Source organism: Mustela nigripes, chromosome 1 (genome assembly GCF_022355385.1).
Source record: "Mustela nigripes isolate SB6536 chromosome 1, MUSNIG.SB6536, whole genome shotgun sequence".
NCBI lineage: Eukaryota > Metazoa > Chordata > Mammalia > Carnivora > Mustelidae > Mustela > Mustela nigripes.
Window position 1 is genome coordinate 146,419,309 of NC_081557.1, and position 22,006 is coordinate 146,441,314.

Genomic DNA, 22,006 nt, shown 5'->3' on the forward strand with positions numbered 1-22,006 from the left:
ATTTTCAGGAGAAACTAAAAAAGAGGAACCTGAACACACCATGCAGGAGGAGAAAAAAATTACTAAGGCCATCATAAAGGAGTAATCTCCTCCTCCTTCTCCAATAACAGAACAAAAGGTGCAAGTGGCACTGCCGCCCTCGGCTTCATCATTCTGTAAGAAGGCACCATTTAATGAAAAAGATGAAAAATACATGATATCAGCCATTCAAAAAGGCCTCCTTGAAACACAACGAGCAGGAGACCTAGATGTCTTACATTTTAATTTCCCGGTTATTATTAAAGAACATGTCCCTCAGGGACATGATCCTAACAACCTTAATGGTATCTATGAGGCCAAGCATGAGCCATTTCCCTTCAAATTATTGAAGGAACTAAAATAAGCAGTACAAAACTATGGAGTTAATTCTCCATTTACAACAGGAATCATTCAAGGCATCGCAGAAGTCAATCAACTTAATTCCGATTGATTGGTCATTGTTAGAAAAAACAGTTCTATCTTCAAGTGAGTTCTTACAATTTAAAACATGGTGGCAAGATCACGCAGAAACAGCAGCTTCCCATAATAGAGCTAGTAATGTCCCTATTTACATGGAACAGTTCATGGGTATTGGGCCGTGGGCATAAGTGCAAGACCAGGTACTAATGAATGATCAAGCTATTGAGCAGCTCCGGCATTACTGTTTGAGAGCCTGGGAGAGAATAGAACCCCAAGGAGAGAAGTGCTCTTCTTTTCAAAAGGTGATACAAGAAAAGGAATTTTAGGTTTAATTGACACTGAAGCTGATGTCTCTATCATAAGATCATTACATTGGCCTAAAAAATGGCCATATAATTCCTCTTCTGTTACTATTACAGGAGTAGGATCGGCTGGCAATGTGTGTCAAAGCTCCAATATTCTTTTCTGTGAAGGACCTGAGGGTCAAAAGTGTTATCCACAGCCATATATTGTAGACTTACCCATTAACCTTTGGGGGAGAGATTTACTAAGTCAATGGGAAGCCTCTTTGGTTATACCTTTCCCTAAGGAGGATTCCCAGATTTTTCACTGAAGGCCACTGCTCTTGAACCCATTAAATTAAATTTGAAAAATAACAAACCTATTTGGGTGGAGCAGTGGCCCTTAACATAAGAGAAATTACTTACTTTACAAGCCATAGTAGAGAAACAGATTTTAAAAAAAAAAAAAAAAAAAGGACATATTGACGAATCTCACAGTCCTTGGAATTCACCAGTTCTTATGCTCGCTTCGGCAGCACATATACTAAAATTTGAATTCACCAGTTCTTGTTACTAAGAAAAAATCAGGAAAATGGAGACTTTTAACACACCTGAGTGCGGTTAATTCTGCTATCCAACCCATGGGGTCTCTCCAACCTGGATTGCCTCCGCCTAATCTAGTCCCACGCGAATGGTCAATAATCATCATAGATTTACAGGATTGCTTTTATACTATACCACTTGCTAAGGAAGACTGTCCCCATTTTGCTTTCATTATTCCCAGTGTAAATTTGAAAGAACCAGCCAAACGATATCAATGGAAAGTTCTTCCAGAAGGAATGTTGAATAGCCCCACTATCTGTCAGGAGAATGTGGCAAAAGTTATACAGCCAGAAATCAATTTCCACAAGTTTATCTTATCCATTATATGGATGACATGTTATGTGCAGCCTCTGATAACATGCAATTGCAAGATGCATTCAGAATGCTTCAATTGCAATTTGAAAAATACAAACTAATTATAGCTCCAGAAAAAATACAAGTCACCACACCTTTCTCATATTTGTGGTTCATTATGGACAGGACCTCAGTTAAACCCCCAAAAGTTCAAGTCCGTAGAGATAAAATTACAACCTTGAATGATTTGCAAAAATTATTGGGAGACATTAATTGGATAAGACCTAAAGTTGAAATTCCCACTTATGCTTTACAGCATCTATTTGCCTCTTTAAAGGGAGATCCTAATTTAAACAGCCCTCGGACCCTATCAAAAGAGGCCTTAAAAGAATTACAATTTGTTAAAAGCCAGATTCATTCAATGCAAATGGATAGAGCCCAACCTGAGATACCATTAGATCTTCTTATTTTTCATACCCCACATACACCCACTGGGTTAATTATTCAGGAAAAAATTAATTATAGAATGGATTTTTCTCCCAAATAATACTGTTAAAGCACTCACTACCTATATAGACCATATTGGCAGTATTATTCAATTAAGAAGAAAAAGAATTTGCCAAATACAGGGGTATGATCCACAGGTTATTGTTCTGCCTTTAAATAAGACACAAATTGAAATGACATTCCAAAATAACTTAAACGGGCAAATTGCCCTTAGTGGCTTTACTGGAAACACTTCTTCTCTAACCTAACTCAACCCTAACCTTGTTGTTTCCTTTTTAAAACATACTGCTTTTGTCCTTCCTAAAATTACTTCTAAAAATCCAATAACAGATGCCCCTACTTATTTTTCTGATGGCTCTGTCAAAGATAAAGCTTGTTATTATGGTCCTACTTCAAAGATCATATCTACTACCAGTCTCTCAACACAAAAATCAGAATTAATGGTGGTCATAGCATTGTTTCAAGATGTTTCTTCTGCATTTAATCTGTTATCTGATTCTTTATATACAGTATATGTTTTACAGCATATCAAAACTACTACTATTTCTACATCTGATGTAATATGATGGCTCTCATCATGGTAGCCGTAAGTCTTTTTGGATGTTATGCACAAATAAATAACTTTGCTTACTGGGCTTATATACCCAATCCTTCCTTGCTCCGTCCAGGAGAATGGGGAGAAGATATAATACCAATTTATTTAAATGCCTCAAAATGGGCACCTGGAATTTTAGATCCTAGATTGCCACTATTGCACTTAGAGGAGGGCACAAATATTAATCTCACTTTAGGATATCAAAATAGACCAATATGTATCGGCAATCATTCCAGTTGTCTTATCCCTGATAATCAAAGATGGTTGGTGGACTTTCCTACTGATAATTATCTGAGTAAAGTTCAGTTACATTTACTCTCTACTAAAGGATTCTTAGCCAATGAATATCGGGGTCCTAACCATAACAGAGCAGCACCCCCTACTCCCAAATGCAAACTAACACAAATGTGGTCTGATGAGGGAATTCACCCTTTATGGGACGATTGTCGAGCTTCTCACCCGGGTATTGTTATTAATGATTCCTATGGAATTGTATGGGACTGGTCCCCTAAGGGGATGGCAGTCACCAATTGCACTGGGAGACCCTGCTCCTCTCATTGAAATTTAAAATGGCAAGTTTTTTATTATCTCATTTCACTACAAACCTTAACCTCAGGAGATGCACCTCTGGTCTGGCTTGGGCAAGGACTTTCTATGCCATCCCCTTTTGTTAATTATCATAAAAAACAAAAGAATTTATGGAAGGTCACCACCACTTTAAATCACATAAGAGTTTGGAAGGACTTTCACATTCATCAGTCTAATGACTATGCATTCTCTTTTTTCCTAATGGATGAAGAATGGGTGAAAGCTTGTGTTAGAGATCCCTATGTTTTTGTTATTCGAAAAATGACTTTTGATCATAACAATAGACTGTCATAACAAATAAACTGTCTCAGATGTAAAATGTTCACCTGTGTAGATAAGAATGTTTATAGGGATAATTCTATCATTCTCATAGCTAGAAGAAAAATAGACATTTGGTTACCAGTGAAATACCACCGTGTTTGGGAAAGCTCTCCAGATATACATGTACTTTTAACAATTTTAAAGAACTGGGTCCATAGAACAAAAAGATTTCTTGGGTTACTTATAACAACTATTTTAGAAATTATAGCCATTACTGCTACAGCTACCACTATAGGAATAGCCTTGCATCAAACTGTACCAACCACACAATTTGTACAAAAGTGGCACGAGAATACTAGCAAAGCTTGGAATCAACAAATGATCATAGATCAAAAATTAAATAAAAGTATCTCTGATTTAGAAGCAGCCATGATATATATAGGAGATGATCTTCAAAATATAAAGCTTAAACTTCATATTTTATGTGACTAGAATGTTTCTTCTTTCTGTGTTATTCCCCATGCCTATAATGAATCAGAAATATCTTGGAGCAAAATTCGCCGGCATATTACTAATCATTATGGTGATAATCTAACTTTAGATATTAGACAACTTCAAGGTACTATTCAAAGTATTACTCACTGATCATTACGATCAGTTCCAGGAGTGAGTTTTACTCAAAGAATTAGCGATATTCTGTCTAATCTAAACCCTTTTACTTGAATCAAACAAACTGGTCTTGGCATTATAGGTGGAATGATTATTCTTTTTATGCTTAGTCCTCAGATGCATGTGAAAATCCCTCCAAGGACTAGAGAATCAAGAAGCGGCAAAATCGACTTTTCTACTTCTTCACAAACAAAAAGGGAGAAATGCAACTGCCCCTCAGAACAATGTATTACTTAAAATACAACTCATAGGAAATTTTACTAGTTACCCAGCACATTAGGATATAGCCTTAAGAAAAACACATACTGCAACAGGCCTCTGGGGGAGAGGCCTTGAAGCTGAGCAGCTGGGAACGGCCAGCCTGCTCAGGGCTGAAGGCCGCCAGCATCACTTTTGCCGTCATCTCCCCTTTCTCCTCCCAAAAGTGCCTGTGGCTAGTTAGATAAGTCCTTTGAATGCGCTTGGTAAATAGTAAAATTTCCCATGGGTTATATTTTAAGTAATACATTGTTCTGAGGGGCAGTGGCAGTTAAGGAAGGCCAAGAGCACTCCAGCCTCTGAAAATAGCCTGACCCTCTTCTTGCCCACAGTGCTGTGTAATAACAACCCCTGCACCACACACTACAAACGTATCCTGATGAGCCTTCCTGCTCCCGACATTCATCCCCAAAACCAAGGCTGGAACCTTGCACCGTACCCACCTCACCTTGCATCTTCCAACTCTTCCAGCAATTCTTTTAATCTACACAACCTCCAGGTCATTATGACTGTTATCGTTTTGTTTTATTAGCTAAAAACAGAGGTCCAGGCTGAGTTTTAACAATGGCTTCACTGGGCCACAAAGCCTCCCTCTCACGGAGGGCGGGGATCTTGTCTACCATTTTGACAAGCCTCAGCCACAATGACTTAACATGTGCTTTCTAGTAAAAAGTTATTTAATTAATAAATGTCAGCAATTTTTGTACTTATAAAAATATGAATTGTTATCTACTAAAAACCTACAGCATTGATATATATATATGTATTTATAATTTTAAATGTTTATTTACTTACATATTTGTTTACTTTAGCAACTATGAACTAATTGTTAACTTAGATAAGTTAACATTACGGGGCACCTGGGTGGCTCAGTGGGTTAAGCCGCTGCCTTCGGCTCGGGTCATGATCTCAGGGTCCTGGGATCGAGTCCCGCATCGGGCTCTCTGCTCAGCGGGGAGCCTGCTTCCTCCTCTCTCTCTGCCTGCCTCTCTGTCTACTTGTGATTTCTGTCAAATAAATAAATAAAATCTTTAAAAAAAAATAGATAAGTTAACATTAAATAAGATAATAAGTAAAAGTTACCTAATAATATCTTTTCAAATTGTTCTCCAGACTATAGTAAGGAATAATTTGGTGATGTTGCAACCCAAACAGAGCCCTCTTTTGTGTCCCCTGCCCCCGACCCTTGGGTGATACCCCAAACTTAGCCTGGTTCAGAAAGTTCTTCCTCATCTCCCTGTGCTTAGCAGTCATGCCCTGGAACCAGTCGTCTTACAGTCATGCTCTACAAAGCAGCTCTCAAGTGCCACAAACCACATCTTTTACTTCCAGGTCTCTTATGCTTTTAGAGACTGTTCACATCGTCTGAAATCTCGTACCAAATGACCTTCCAGGTTAAAGCCCCTTACAATCCTCTTACTGAAAAAATACAGAAAAAGAGGTGGTAAGAGGTTCATTTTTAAGGTAATTATTAGAAGGCAACCCTCTCTAGGAAGAGGAGGCAAGCGAACATAATTTTGATGACAATCATTTGATGCTCAGGTCTGAATTCCTCTAAGCAGGGCATCTGCTTAGAGGGATCCACAGAGAAAGCAACCTTAAAGAGACACCTGAAAGACAAGCCCAAAGCAGGAGTATACTATTTTCTGCCACACTGGAATAAAGCAAGGTTGAGATTGCCAGAGTTAGAAAGCCCTGAGAAGTTCAAAGGCCATGCCTTGGTGAGCCAGAGTTGGATGAGCTGAGTCTCTGAGGGGCAGAGCGAGGTTTGCAATTATAGTTGAGCAGTAACCTAAACAGCAGTGATGCCCAGCCCTGCAGCCCAGGAAAAGATTCCTTATACTGCCCTGTCCCTGATTCCATCCACCCTACAACTTCCTTTACTTGGCTACCCTGCCACTCCTTCTTCATATTTCAGCTTACCCCCCACTTTCCAGTATCTAGAGACCACCCAGTAGCAAGTTCACAACATTTTCTGTGTTCCTCACCAAGGTGTTAAATCTTGTATCACCAAGGAATGCCCCCAAACCAATATACCCTCCACCTAAGTCAAGCACCTCAGAGCCCAGGCTCATTCATACTCTCCTGGCTCCTGCCAATGTGTGTTGTGTTGCATCACATTTGAGGTATTCTCTTTCCTCCTTTATCAGGCCCAGAACATCCTGCTGGGTGGTGTTGAGACTTAATTCTGAGTGCAGGCCCTGTGGCCAGGAGGAGAGACAAGATCCCAAGGGGACCTCTGCATCACCTTCAACAAAAGGGCGAATGTAGCTATTAATAGGGGAGAGCATGGTTCAGGCTCAGAGAGTTCAGAGGAATCTGGGAACTCAAGATTTGGGCATCAGGCAAATGGGATTTATTCCCAGGATGCATGGGTAGCTCAATATTCACAAGTCAATCAGTGTGATACATCAATCACACCAATAAGAAAAAGAATAAAAACCATAATTTCATTTCAATAGATGCAGAAAAATCATTTGACAAAGTACAACACCCATTCATGACCAAAACCTCAGCAAAGTAGGTTTGGAGAAAATATACTTTCAACAAAACAAAGGCCATATATGAAAAACCTACAGCTAACATCATACTCAATAATGAAAAACTGAGAGCTTTTACCCTGAAGTTAGGAACAACACAAAAGTGTTCACTCTCACCACTTTTATTCAAACAGTAGTAGAAGTCCTAGCCACAGCAGTCAGACAAGAAAAAGGAATAAAAGTCATGCAATCTGGTAAGGAAGAAATAAATTTCAGTATTTGCAGATGACATGACAATAGTATATATAGAAGACCCAACCATAAAACTACTAACACTGATAAATGAATTCGGTAAAGTTGCAGGATAAAAAACCAATGTAGAGAAATCCATAATATTTCTGTACATTAATAATGAAGGTGCAGAAAGGGAAATTGTACCCTTTGATCACCTTTCTCCAGATTCTATAAGTTTATTTTTATTTGCTTGTTTTGAGATTCCAAATGTAAGTAAGATCATACAGTATTTGTCTTTCTCTGACTTATGTCACATAGCACAATGACTTCAAGGTCCAACATTTTGTTGCAAATGGTAGGATTTCCTTACTTTTTAAGGCTGAATAATATTTCATTGCATATACATGTCACAACTTATTTATTCCTTTATACCTTGATACATACCTAGGGTATGTATGGGTCCTTGTTTTGGTGTCTTGACTATTGCAGATAGTGCTGCTATGAACATGGAGGTGTGGGCATCTTTTTGGGTTAGTGGGTATTTTTTTACCCCCTCTGAATATATACCCAAAAGTAGAATTGCTGGATCATATGGTAGTTCTGGGTTTTTTAAAAGATTTTATTTATTTGTTTGTTTATTTATTTGAGGGAAAGAGAGTGTGAGAGAGAGCATGAGAGGGGAGAAGGTCAGAAGGAGAAGCAGATTCCCCGGGGAGCTGGGAACACAATGCAGGACTCAATCCCAGGAGTCTGGGTTCAAAACCCAAGCCAAAGGCAGTCACCCAACCAACTGAACCACCCAGACAACCATTAGTTCTATTTTTAATTTTTTGAGCCTCCTCTGTACTGTTTTCTTTAGTAATTATACCAATTTACAATTCTACCCACAGTGCTCATGTGTTCTCTTTCCTCCAGATCTGTATCAGGCAAATGGAAAAGCAGGTATAGGTCAGACAATGACGATGGCATTTAGACCAGAGTTGGCCATGGAAGCTTTGGGGCAAGACTGATAAAATCAGAACTGAGAGTTGAGAAGATGATTACAGCACTGTTCATCACTTCAACATTCATCCAACTAATAGTTATTAAGAAACACCAATGTGTTGTTCCAGATATTATCTATACTTGGGTCCTTGTCCCAAGGAAATAGGCAATAAACAGGTACAGGTGCTGACAATATGTAGTTATAAACTTTGCCTGTGGGAGGAAGTCATCAATACAGAGCTCAGGCTGAAGGCTACTGTAATGGTTCAGGCAGCACACACACACACACACACACATACACACACAGACCAAAACAAAACAAAACAAAAAAACTTAGATAAGACTCTAAGGAAGATCAATGGCAGGTAAACAGGATAGAAATAAAGGACGAGGGATGCCTGGGTGGCTCAGTGGGTTAAAGCCTCTGCCTTCAGCTCAGGTCATGATCCCAGTGTCCTGGGATTGAGTTCTCTGCTCAGCCAGGAACCTGCTTCCCTCTCTTTCTCTCTCTCTCTGCCTGCCTCTCTGCCTTTTTGTGATCTCTGTCTGTCAAATAAATAAATAAAATATTTTAAAAAATAAATAAATAAAGGATGACACTTCTGGAAGCCAAAGAGGAAGACTGCGTGACTGATGGGAATAAGAGAGTATTTTAGGAAATAAGAGACACGGTTAGTTGGATTACAGATACATCAAACTTTAGATTTCCACGGTATATCTATAGGGACAGTATGAAGAGAAAGAAAAATCTAAATAAAAATAAAGCATGTGGTAACACTGTTATATTTGGGAAAGAAGAGAAGAGCCTAATCAGGTCACTTCATCTCACTATAGCTCTACTTCCCTGTACTGCTAACATCACAGGGTTTGAAGGAGGATTAAAAAAAAATAGTATGTGTGAGGGGTGCCTAGGTGGTTCAGTCAGTTGAGCATCTGCCTTCAGCTCAGGTCATGATCTCAGGGTCCTGGGATCAAACCCCTCATCGTCAGGCTCCCTGCTCAGCAGGGAGACTTCTTCTCCCTCTGCCCCTGCACTCACTTGCTCTCTCTCTCTCTGTCTTGTAGGTGCTCTCTCTCTTTCTAATAAATAAAATCTTTAAAAAATATAATATATGTGAAGACACTTTGTAAATCACATTAGAAGAAAGCTTTCTAAGAAACGGCCTTGAGGTGCCTGGGTGGATCAGTCAGTAAAGCCTCAGACTCTTGATTTTGGCTGTGGTTGTATTCTCAGGGTCTGGATCAAGCCCCTCCACAGGCTCCACACTCAGGATGGGGTCTGCCCTCTGCTCCTCCGCCCACTTGCATGCTTTCCCCCTCTCTCCCCCTCATTAAAATTAATTAATATTTAAAAGAAAAAAAGAAATGGCTTCAAATACTACAGGAAAGTCAAAGCAAGTGAGGATCTGGCAAAGGCCTCTCCGAATGCTGCCGTTTGGTGGTCAAAAACCAGGTGCAGTAGGAAGAGAGTAAAGGTGACCTCTCCTTTCAAGGCCCATAGATAAAGTAAGAAGACAATGATGTGCCCCATCAATGTCTCTGAAAAACAAACATTTTAAACATCAGATTGAAAGAAATCTTTAAAATGATTTATTGCCAAACATTAATCTTTTTTCTTTAAACTCAAGTTCACAAACCCTGTTTTTTCCCCTTTTGTATCCCCAGCACACAACACAGTGCCTCAATGAGGCAGTCAGGTAAGTTTCAACTGATGAAATGCACAAGGAATGGTGATGCCTCTGTCCCTCGGTCCTGGGAGCTCTTTCCAGCTCTTGGAAAGCAAACAAATTACAGCAGGTGGTCATTTATGCTTTTAGATTATGTGGGCCCTCCAAGCACTGGGAGTACAATGAACATTACACATGTGGTCAGCGAAGATTGACTTAAGAGAACACACATTCTTTCAATCTTTTTTATTAAAAAAAATAATAATAAAAAAATATGTATATACACACACACATATATATTTGTGTGTGTATAATTTCCCTTCATCCAAGGAATATAGACTAGGAATCAAGCAAGCGCTTTTGCAACTTTCTCCTTCCAAAACGCTCTTGCAATCCTCGCCAAGCCAGAGGGCGGACGCCGCCCGTTGCGGGCTCTGTCCTCATACACTGGAGGATGTTGCCCCCTGCAGGAGACGTTAGGTAAAGAAAACTGTTCTCGAAAGATCCCATCCGGAAAGGGTCATAACTTTTGCTGGGGAGGAATCACCGGCCTGACAAGGGCTTCTGAGAAAAGGCAACTCGGAAACAGGGGCCTCTGAAATGCAGTATTTTGGGGAATTTTCGGCAAATCTAGGTAAAGGGGAAAGGCTCGTTGTTTTCTCCTTGCCCCGCACCTCCAACAAAAAAGCAGCGTGAAGCAGGGCACTCTCGCCGCTCGCGTGGGCACCCAGGCTGTGGCACTGCAGACTCGGGGAGTGATGAAGGTCGCCGGCGACATGGCTGGAGGGACGGCGGGCCCGTCCGGAGGGAAGACGGGCAGGCGCGGACTCCCCACCCCTTCGGTGCAGGGGACAGAAGCCATTCTAGAGAACTCCTCGGGAAGGGGTTTCACACGGGAAACCGAGTGCTTACACGATTTGCTAGACAGAGGTCGAAGTCAGGAGCCACCTCCCGACCGTTGGGTTTTCCGAATCACTCCCCTGAGCCGCCCTCAGCCACGGGGCAGGTGCGGGTGCTGCTCTGAGCACAGCCACCGCCTCACCCCTGCAAAGCGGATGGCGAGAGCGGCCTCTGCCGCTAGAAACACCCTCCTCTCCCCCAGTGTATCGAACGGTAGGAGGACAGCCTCTACGTCACTCCCACACCCCAAAGCTCCTGTGGGGACAGCCCCGTAGCAGAATCAAGTCCGGAACTTCAGCTGCAGGAGCGCCTGGAAAATGCAGTTTCGAGCTTCCACCCCTTGGGACACCGGCGAGAATACAGCAGCACCCAAAAGAAGCTAATTGCCAGGCTACCGTACCGTACCCAGCAGGCCACCTCATCTCACCAGAGAGGAAAGCTTCTTCTGGGTTCTTCCCTCTTCCCCAAATGGTACCTCCAGTCATTTCCAGGGATCTCCGGGGTACGCCTTCCGCAACCCCCCACCCCCAAGCCTGTCACATATAGATAGCCCTGCTGTTGCCGTCTCTCACCTGGGTTCCTGGAATGGCTTCCTAACCCAGCTCTCCTCCTCAAGGCCTTAACCAATCTCCAATCTGCCTTTCTGGAATGCGAATGATCATTCTTTTCTCCGTTTCAGGCCCTTTGGTACCTGGCTTCTCAGGTGCCACAGGATAAAGCAGGAGCACCTCAACGTGGCGTACAAGGCCCTTCGTGCCCTGACACCCACCTTCCTCTCCAGGCTAACAGCTGGGCTCCCTCCTCATTCTCATCCCTCTGCCCGCCCTGCGATGTGTGCCCGCAAGGACTCCAGACTGCTTCCCTCAGCATGCTATGGTGCCTCGCAATGCCATCTTTCATGTATCATTTTTCTAACTGGAAACTCCCCTTCTCTGCTTAGAGAACGATTTTTCCTAATTCACACGCCGTATTTTCCTGATGTGGTGCCTAAGATTTCAGTGGTTCTATTGGGGTATTTAAAAGGTCCGGGAGTAGATACTCAAGTGGGATTGGCTTAAGAGACCCTAGGCAGCCAATTCAAGGGTCAAAGATCCTTCGGTGGATGACAAATTTGGTGTGCTTTTCTCTCTCCAGTGTTCTCTGAAGGTTGCCTTTTAAGAATTACCTATTGTTGGAGAACATTCTACAGAGCCCTTTTGTAATGAGTACATAATTGCCTAATCAGAGCTGAGGTATTTCACCTTAACATTTGTGCTATATAGAATTTTGTGCAATCCTGATGATCACCTTATTTATTGAGGACTGGATATTGGTGTGGAGACTAATGGTTCTCAGTCATACCTCTGTTATCAAACAATCTAGAAGCTTCCACCCAGAGAGTTTTACATATCAGCTCCAAAAGAAGACAAAGTATGCTCATCCGACACTAATTACAACAGGAATAAGTAGGCATAAAATATATATCTGCTGAATGAGTGAATATAAGGAGTCTACATGTAGAATACACGAGATCAATGATGAACTCTTTTAAATTAGGGGTGAGAGAGGATACCATTTCTACTTGATAGAAACAGCAGTGCTACTGTTCCTGTCTTTCTGAGAGTGGCTTCTGTTGCTGATTTTGGAGTGTCTGTATCATGGTATTAAAGGTCACTGTGTTTAAATGTGGAGAGACACTTGGGTTATATAAACACCTTTTTAAACTTTATGTTGGCCTGAATTAACTTATGACATATTAAACAAAAGAATCCTCCTTTCCCCGGAAACTTTGCTTTTCCAAGGCTGCTTGTACATACCAGAATTTTTATTATTATTATTATTATTTTTAGTATTTTCACTGTTGGGATGGGCTTCCTTGTTGGCTCACCCTTTGACCCTCTACTCTTTTTTTTTTCCTATTTGGTTTTCCAGACCCCAACATACCTCTGCTCTCTACAAAGTGTTGCATCAAGAGCTCAAAAAATAACTGTCCTGGAACTCATTTCCGTATTTATTTTTTACTTACAGCTATTTTGCAAATTGTGTAGTGTTCTCTCATTATGCTGAAGGTGTGGATCATATGTGGTTTTATTTGCTTTTGCTATTGTTCTGCATAGTTTCTAGAAAATGTGTAAAGAGATTTAGATTTTGGTGACTTCCATTATCCTTAGAGTACTAGGTTCCCATTTTTTTCCCCTTGGCCAACGAATTTTAGAAACAGAGAGTAAGGATCGGCAGCATAGCAAGAATACTTCGGACTGTCATACACCATTTCTGCTAGACAGTAGTGCTATTGAACATGTTCAGCTTTATGAACTTGGTGATCAAGTAACAACCAAGTTCATAATAGTCTCTAACAGCAGTTTCTCAAAAAGGCAAATTATTTGTTTCAGAGAACCCGGCTTTGTTCCCTGAGGAGTCTTCATATGTTCTTCCTACCAGAGATTATAAACATGATATATTTCATAGTGACATATTTGAAGTACACTGGACCCATTGAGTCAAAAGTAGTGAAGTACACAGCTGCTTGCATTGTTACATCGCATTGCATTTACCATCTGGGTGTATTTTACCATGGATCCCTACTCAAAACCCAACTTTTGGTCAATCAGTCATCAATGATCAGTGTAGCTTTTCCTACTGTCCTTGTGTTCAGACCATGGTTCCTTAGGGATCTTTTGTTTCTGAAAACATATGTATTTTTACTTAAAAAAAAAAAAAAAGATAGTTGATAGATTAGACAGAGACATAGATAGATAGGTAAGATAGATAGTCACATTGTGTCTGGAGTAAAGGGAACTTTTAAAGTGTAATCTTACCTGCTTTCTCATAATCACTTAATTTTTTGTATAGTCTTCCATTGGCTGGTATGCAAATATAAGCACAAATGTCTTCTTCCTTATTCCAAAATACAGCATATTGCACACATACTTCTGAACTTTGCTCTTTTTCACTTAACATTATCTCTTTCTATATTAGGAATAAAGAGTGTCTCTTTTTTTATTTCTTAATATGCACCAATAAATGTATCATTTTAATCAGTCCCATGATGACAGGTATTGATTGGGCTATAAAAAATGTTTCAATGAATCACCAAAACATTAGGATTGCAGGTCAAATGATTGAAGTATTTGTAATTTTTGACAACTGCTGCCAAATTGTTCTTTATATGAATCATACCAATTTATAATCTCAGCAGTAAAATGAGAATACTTCTTTAAAATCTTACCAAAACTTTATCAGACCTTTGAATTTCTCAGATTTCTTTGAAAATCTGAACTTTCTTTGCACTTCTGAGATAAAGCATCTTTTTACACATTTAAGGGCGATCTGTTATCTGCCTATTTTATCCATTTTTCTCGAGTAGATGGTACTTCTTTTAAAGAGTTTTGAGGGAGAGAGAGCTCAAGTGAAGAGAGAGGGACAAGCAGACTCTGGGCGCACAGCCCAACATGGGGCTAGACCCCACAACCTTGAGCTCATGACCTGAGCAGAAATCAATTCATATGCTTAACCAACTGAGCCACCTAGGCGCCCGTTGAGTGGATGGTCTTTTATTGATATTTTAAAATTTTAGAATTTAGCCTTTTGGAAAAATAACTTGCGATTCTTGTTCATCTTTTTCCTTTGACATATGTACTTTCTTGCCGTGCATGTTCTTTTTAAATTACTTAACAACCTTTTCTATAATGGCTACAAGATGTTAAGTCATAGTTAGAGAACTCTTTTCCACTGTAACACTATAAAAGATTTAAACTAGAGAAATAAGGTTAAGCTTTCTGCATAGTCTTCTGATTTGTTTAGAAGGGATTTTATGCAAAATAGATCATCGCTCCATAATAGGACTACTCCACATCTCAGCCATGGTCCCTTGCATAAAGTTGCACAGAGAATCTGATAAAGGACTGTCTTAAGAATTGTTTCCCTGACCCGTGAGCTGTATCAAATAGCTAAGAGGCTTTTATCCATAATAATTTGTGATGAACTAACTAGGGAAGCCCTTATTTGAATCAAAGGCTTTATACAGCCTATAAGAATTAAAGCAACAAGTAATTAGCATCTATGTTCACAAACCAAATGAAATTTCATGTGCAGCATGAACAAAATTAATTGCTCATCTATAATATATAAATGGACAGTGTTTGACATGAATGTACTGATGTTCCAGATTTCTGCCTGAAGGGAGAGGAGATGAAAGACTTGTACAAATAGTATATGATTTATATAATTATATCCAAATAATATCAACTACCATTTGAGTGCCTTCTACTTGACAGGTGTTTTTAACATTAGAAGGTGTGTATTGCCATTTTACAAATGTTAAAGTATGACCCAGACAGATCAAAAAACTGTCTCCAAGTTCAAAGAACTGGAATTGGAAGGGGAGGTGAACCATGAGAGACTATGGACTCTGAAAAACAATCTGAGGGTTTTAAAGGGGTGAGGGGTGGGAGGTTGGGGGAACCAGGTTGTAGGTATTAGAGAGGGCACGGATTGCATGGAGCACTGGGTGTGGTGCAAAAACAATGAACGCTGTTACGCTGAAAAAAATAAATTAAAAAAAAAAAAAAAAGAACTGTTACCTGGCAGAAGTGGTAATCTAATATGATAACCAAGGCTTACATATTTTCCATCATATTAGTGTGTGTGGCTGGTAAGCTCTCTCAATGTGGGTTTGTTTGTTTAATGAAAATGCTTGGGAACTTGTAACTGTGATTATTTGGGCCATTACAAACACTCCTATGAAAAACTATATTAATATGTTTTCTTTTGGTTTGGAAACAGAGTCACCTCCATATCCCCAGGTTATTAGCACAGTAGCTGACTAAATAAACACTCTATGTGTTTGCCAAAAGAGTGATATGAACCTGTAAGTCATGGTATTTAAACTGCAAAAGCTATACAATCTATGTCAGGAAAAAAAATTAATTTTGGTTTAGTATAATATCTATGCTAATTTAAATTAGAAAATCTAAGGCTGTAACCTGGAAAATTAAATACTGCATATGGTTATATGGAATGAGCATTCCATAGAGGGTGAAAAAAAATGAGACTACAGTTGACCCTTGAACAACAAACATGGGGCTCAGGGGCACCAACTGCCCCATCTCAATCCCCATGTAGGCAAAAATCCACATTTAACCTTAGACTCCCCCAAAACTTAACTACTCAGAGTCTGTTGATCTGAAACCTTACCAGTGACATAAACATTCTATTAACACATATTTTGTATGTTATATGTATTATATACTGTATTCTTACATTAAAGCTAGGGAAAAGAACACATTATTAATAAAATCATAGGGAAATATATTACAGTACTGTACGGAATCCTTGTATAAGTGATTCCACCCAGTTGTTCAAGGGTCAACTGTAATTTACTCTCCATTTAACTTCTGCTAGAAACTTAAGCTAGAAGAAATATTTGCAACCATTTCATATTCTATGTATGGAAATCCCATGTTCTATGCTCCTACATAATGAGTTAATCAACAAAGTTAATGTCTGGTATCTAAGGCTGGAAAAATTTTTGTCCCTGATTATTATGTAAATCATCATTAGTTACCAAACCATTAAACAGCCAAAATGAAAGGATTCACTAAGTATTCATAAGTAAAAGAAGAAAACTTCATTGGGTTCACCAATAAATTATTTCTATTGGCTCCTGAAAAGGATTTTGGTTACTATGTTTCACAAAACAAACACTTTTTTTGGTCTGCAATATCCTTTGCTTTGGTCCCATAAAGTCACTTAGCCCATGAAAAGGTCAAGATGATTGTGAGAGCTAACTTTTTTGTGTATACTAATAAACAAAAATAAAACACATACATATTAGAAGCATCACATATTTAATGTCAAAGAATTTGAATTCACGTACAAAAATTAAACAACACATGATTTCAACATTAAAAAACCATAACACTTATTAGTCAAACAACTATACAGTGAATATCAAAAACACAAAAGAAGTATAACTATAAAAACCTGAAATACATTAACAGCAAAATTAAAATTTATTTCTATAACAGGTAATTAAGTAAAATATTTATAGTTATTTTCAAGGACCACATTGGTAGACTGCTTTTCCTTTCGTACTGCAAAAGATTTGTATCTTAATTTTTGCCCTTCATTTCTTTCTACATAATAGTTAGTTGCTTCTGGTTATATAATATAACTGTTACAATCTCTAATACAGATAGTGATCCTTGGTAATCAAATGTAGTGTAACCATTGTCTGCAAGTGCTTAAATATTTGTGAAATGCTATTTGGCAAAGCTATTATGCAAAAATTTAACATAAACTATTGGGTTCTACTGCCCACTCAGGAATTAGAAGTATTTAAAATCCCAAAAGTTTAAAAAGAAGAGTAGTTTGCTATACCTTTATCAAGAGAAACTACTGAATAACTTTTTAAACTTAGCATTTTTACAAGTTCTGCAATTGTAGGTTATTCTGAATTATGGTTGATGTTTACTATGTTGAAATAAATATGTATTTATCATTTTAAAACCAAATGTGCAAACCCGATTCTAAAATAAAACAGTATTTTAATTTGCATGCTTTACAAAGAAACTTTCATACGCATGTTTACAGTATCTTCTTCAGAAGAATGAGGCCTGATTGGAGATATACAGTCGCTGTCCAACATGGCTGCCATTAGCAAGTGATATTGTTGGTGACAAGGGATAGCTTGGATAAGAATAAGGCCTTGAAGTATAAGGAAGCACGCTGGGAGTCCCAGAAGAGAAAGTAGCACTAACAGGGGAAAGACTATTTACTGAGCTGCGACGAAAATTGTAGTCTGTAAATAAATACATGAACAATTATGCTGCACATCTTTATGGATACAAATTTAATTCAAAGAGACAAAGCATTAAAACTATAATCACAGTTTGACATAATGTTCTAACATTCAAAATCCTGCTAATACTATTTTGCTGGTAAAGACTGTTTCAACATTCAGAGCATTGCAAATTCTAATGGTTTTTTACTAGAAGTTTCTTTCACTGACGCAAGTTTCTTTCACTGACGCAACTTCTTTCACTGACACAAAACTTCAGAGATCTTACTAGAATGCATTCTTGGATATCTTTTACTTGCGTATCTATTCATTGTTTTGTGGGTTTGATCAAAGAAAAAAGAGAACCTCTGATTTCCCTTGTTCTACAATGCAGCTCCTTTTAAATTTGGTTCTGATGCTAAAGGGTAGTCCATGAAGAAAAGATTAAAAACCAGCGAATTCATATTTGCTTATTTTTTTTTTTTTGAAACTGTATTTGGCATCAAGCCAGCAGAAACATTCTCCCCTGGGCTGCAAAAACATTTGGTGTAAACTAACTGTCCAATATTTCATTATTTAAATACTAATATAAACTTCTGTATAACTCAATATACCAATTTAACATTAGCGTTCCTACTTGTACCATAAAACAGTAAAATGAATCGTGTTTATAAAATAAACTTCAAGAAACCATTATCAACTTATAGTATAGAAAAATCCAAAAATTAAAACCAAATTATTTTTTAAAAACCAGTTATATTTGAAGTATTACTATTCCACAATAAACATTCATCTTATGCACCAATAATTTCCTGCTTCATTGTTATGTTTTTGTGTGTATATGAATATTAAAGACCAAATTTGTAAATCCTGTACTTTCCAAAAACTCAACTATGTTCTTTAGGGTAGAATAAGCCAAGGGCCTAACAATGACTATAAAATGATTATTTATAAAAGTTATGGTGTTTCTAGGAATGAAAAAAAATGAATTAGGTAATCTAATGCACAAGTCAAGTTTTTTCTGTATTTTCCTGGTCTTATAGATGAGGCCTAAAACATATAAGCATTAACTTAATGTTGTCATGGGACTTAATATTTAGCCAACAGGAATGTGATCAACTGCAGGAGAATAAGCTCAAGCAACATCAGTAAGGACCTAGTTAAGAAAAAAAAAAATGGAAAAAATAAAAATCAGTTAAATATGTTTAATTTCTAACACTATAAAACTCTAACTTGATTAATTTTATAATCTTTTTATTTTTATTAGTGGTACCATAAAAGCAATAAAAGCAGTCTGTTCCAAAAAGACAAATACATTTAAAATATCCAGTTCAAAATATTTTCAGTATTTTGAAGTTGGATAAGGAATTACTTTGATACCATTTGCTTTCCTAATATCCAAAGTAGGGTAAATAGGTATCACAGAATTGTTTTTCTTGAAGGAGGCACTGTGCCTAAATGGTATGGTATTTAGTATTAACAAAAATCTTAGTGCTTCCATAATTCAAATTGTTTAAAAGAATTTCTGATTCTCTCCCCCTAAAGAATATTACACAAATATAGACAATTATTTATTAGACAGGCATCTATGATACAACTTTCTCTTTTAATTTTTAACAATGTGGCCATAGACAATTCGATTTAGAAGAGCAGATCTTTAACTAGTTATACTTCTGTAGGTGGGGAAAATGTAGTTTTCAGAGAAATCACTTTCACTTTGGGTTTACACCCATGCAACAGTTAATGCAGGCTGTTCATTGAAATGTAGATAAGAGACATCTTCAGAGAATGATTTCACAAAGAAAATAGCCAGGCAACTGGCTACTGGCTTAGTACTTAGGTCTGAAAATGGGCATTTTATATAGTCTCCTACTGTAAACCTTTAATTTAAAAATACACTAATTAACTGTTGTCTTCTCAAATTTCTAAGGAAACTAAATTGAAATACAAAATTTGACCTCACTCATACAGGATAAATCAAGAGAAAAAAATTTCCCCCGAATACTATGAAAATTAGGAAATGAAAAGCTTCACTGTTCATAAGATTTTATAAGCATTTCAAAAGTAAATTTTATTACAAGAATCTAAATATATTCAGAAAAAATCTGGGTAATCAGAAAATACAATACATATCAAACTTAAGATAGTAACTACTGACATAAACCTAGATGAATCGTGTTTTCCTTAGATCTAACATATAATATATATCACAGAAAATAAAAATCAGGAAGCATCACTGATTTTTATGAAATAAATTAGGTCAGTCAGAATTCCTAGCATATACTTACTTGCCCACCCCTGGTTTTTCTTCCCAATGAATATTCTTAACTCTTCAATCCCACTGTTTCTGTCTCAAGACTTGGATCTGTCCTCCCCTTTTCCCTTCTTAAGGGAATGACAGAGCCAATTTCAGAATTTAAGTTTTACACTAAGAATTATTCAACTGTCTTAATACTTTCTAAATTGAGGTACAAATTTATATACAGTGAAATGCATATATCCTATGTGCCCATTTCAGTGAGTTCTGATAACTATAAACCTATGCAACAAGATATAAAATATACCCATCAATCCAGAAGTTCCTTGTGTTCCTTTCCAGTTAATAGCCCTTCTGCAGGAGGCAACCACTTTCTGATTTCTCACTATAGCTTAGATTTGTCTTAGACTTCATACAAAATGTATTTTTTAAAATATCTTAAGCCTAGCTTCTTTCTCTCAATATAATTTCTAAGATTCACTATGCTGTGTATGTCACTTTTTATTATTCAGCAGTATTCTATTGTATGTATACACTATAACATTTTTTATCCATTTACCTGCTGACAGATAAATATTTGTTTCTAAATTTCAACTATTATGAACAAAGCTGTTATGAATATTCTCATATGAGTCTTTTTGTGGATATATGTTTTCATTTCTTTTGGGTAAATAACTAGGAGTGGAACTGCTGGGTCTTTGGACAGACAGATACTGCTCAGCTGTTCTCCAATGTGACCATTTTACATTCATACCAGTAAAATACAAAAGCTCTGTTCCATGTCCTCACCAACATTTAGTATTGCCAGTGTTTTGAATCATAACTATCCCAGTATGTGAAATGGAATCTCATTTTGGTTTTAATTTGGATTTCCCTCATGACTAATCCCTCATAACTAATTATGTGTTTAGTTGCCCATCTGAACATGTTCTTTAGTAAAGTATGTATTCAAGCCTTTTGATCTATTGTTATTTGTTTGACTTTTTATTGTTTATAATAAAAATTTTTAGCTAATCAAATTCTCTAATTCAAAATCATAAACCAGGAATAGGTTGGTCCTCAGAAGTCTCTGAAATTCTAACCACCTTTCACTGAAGAGTGACACAGACCAAAGATGGTTGATTAAGTGACTGTTGGCTACTCCCACAGTTAAATGAAGAAAAAAGAGTTAAAAATTAGGTCTCCTAATTCCTAGGAAAGTATTATTTCTACTTGACCAGCTTTTTCACTCTGTATATCTTCTCAAAACTGGGCTGGGGAAAGTGTTTGTTAGAGGTTGTCTAATAAGAGGTTGTTAGAGGGTAGAAATACAGTAAATAGTGCTCTCAGCTATCTGGCTGCTGCTTGCACCCACTCACCCCCACATTTCCCATTCAAACCACGCAGCTCTGCATTCCCGTTTTATATGCTAAATGTTATCTAAGAATCTCATTTGAAGAAAAGGCCCTTTGCAAAAATAAATAAATGGAGTTTGCTCTAATGTAATGATTAGAGATAGCATTTTGAGCAAATTGCCTACAATTTCATATTTATATCTGGAAAGAATACACTTCCATAGAGTAACTTTGATCTATACTGGAAACAGGCTTAACCTTAAGTGCCTATTCTAATCAAGCAGTAATGGCTAAAAGGACCCCCAATTCCCAACCATATGGAAGCTGTGGCTATATTGAGCAAGAAAGTGAATAGGCAGGAACTGCTGTGCCACTGACCTGGGAGCAAGTGCAGAGACTGGCAGCACTTTCACCACCATTCTTCCAGTTCCACTTTTGTGTTAATTCAGTCTACTACCTTTCTCTGACCAACACAAGAGATAAACCACCACCAAGATGCTTCTCAGTGAAAATTTAAGCAATGGATGTACACGCTGCTTTACTCTATTTGTCTCATTTGTTTGTTTCTAATTCTCTTACACATCTTGACCAAACACCATGGATTCTCAAACTGCTTCTCTGCTTCATATAAAAGAGGGAGGAAACCCTTAATGGAGACCTTACACTGAATTTGCTCCAAGTGTCTTCCTACACTTTTTTAGCTATCTGTTTCTTCTGATTTGTTTCTGACCATACTCTTTAACTTTCCATTAAGTAAGTACATTCTTCATAATTCTTCTCCTTGTTAACTATTTTTCTTCTTCTCCTTAACTATTTAAGTTCTACCTTCAAATCCACTCCCTTTTTGATGTACCTTTTTTAAGTATAATTCAAGTGGTTTTTAATAGATTTACAAA

At 37.8% G+C, this 22,006-nt stretch overlaps 1 protein-coding gene across 7 annotated transcripts in view; it reads right to left on the bottom strand.

Moving 5' to 3' along the window:
* Positions 1-16,568: 16,568 nt before the first annotated feature.
* Positions 16,569-22,006, bottom strand: part of RBM46 (RNA binding motif protein 46) — a 51,516-nt gene continuing 46,078 nt past the window's right edge. For 5 of the 7 annotated variants that reach the window (XM_059374863.1, XM_059374857.1, XM_059374847.1 and 2 more), the window contains one exon: positions 16,569-18,675. The gene's annotated coding sequence lies outside the window, so the exon portion shown is untranslated. The remainder of the gene's footprint in view (positions 18,676-22,006) is intronic. The other 2 variants (XM_059374872.1, XM_059374899.1) reach the window with 1 other exon arrangement.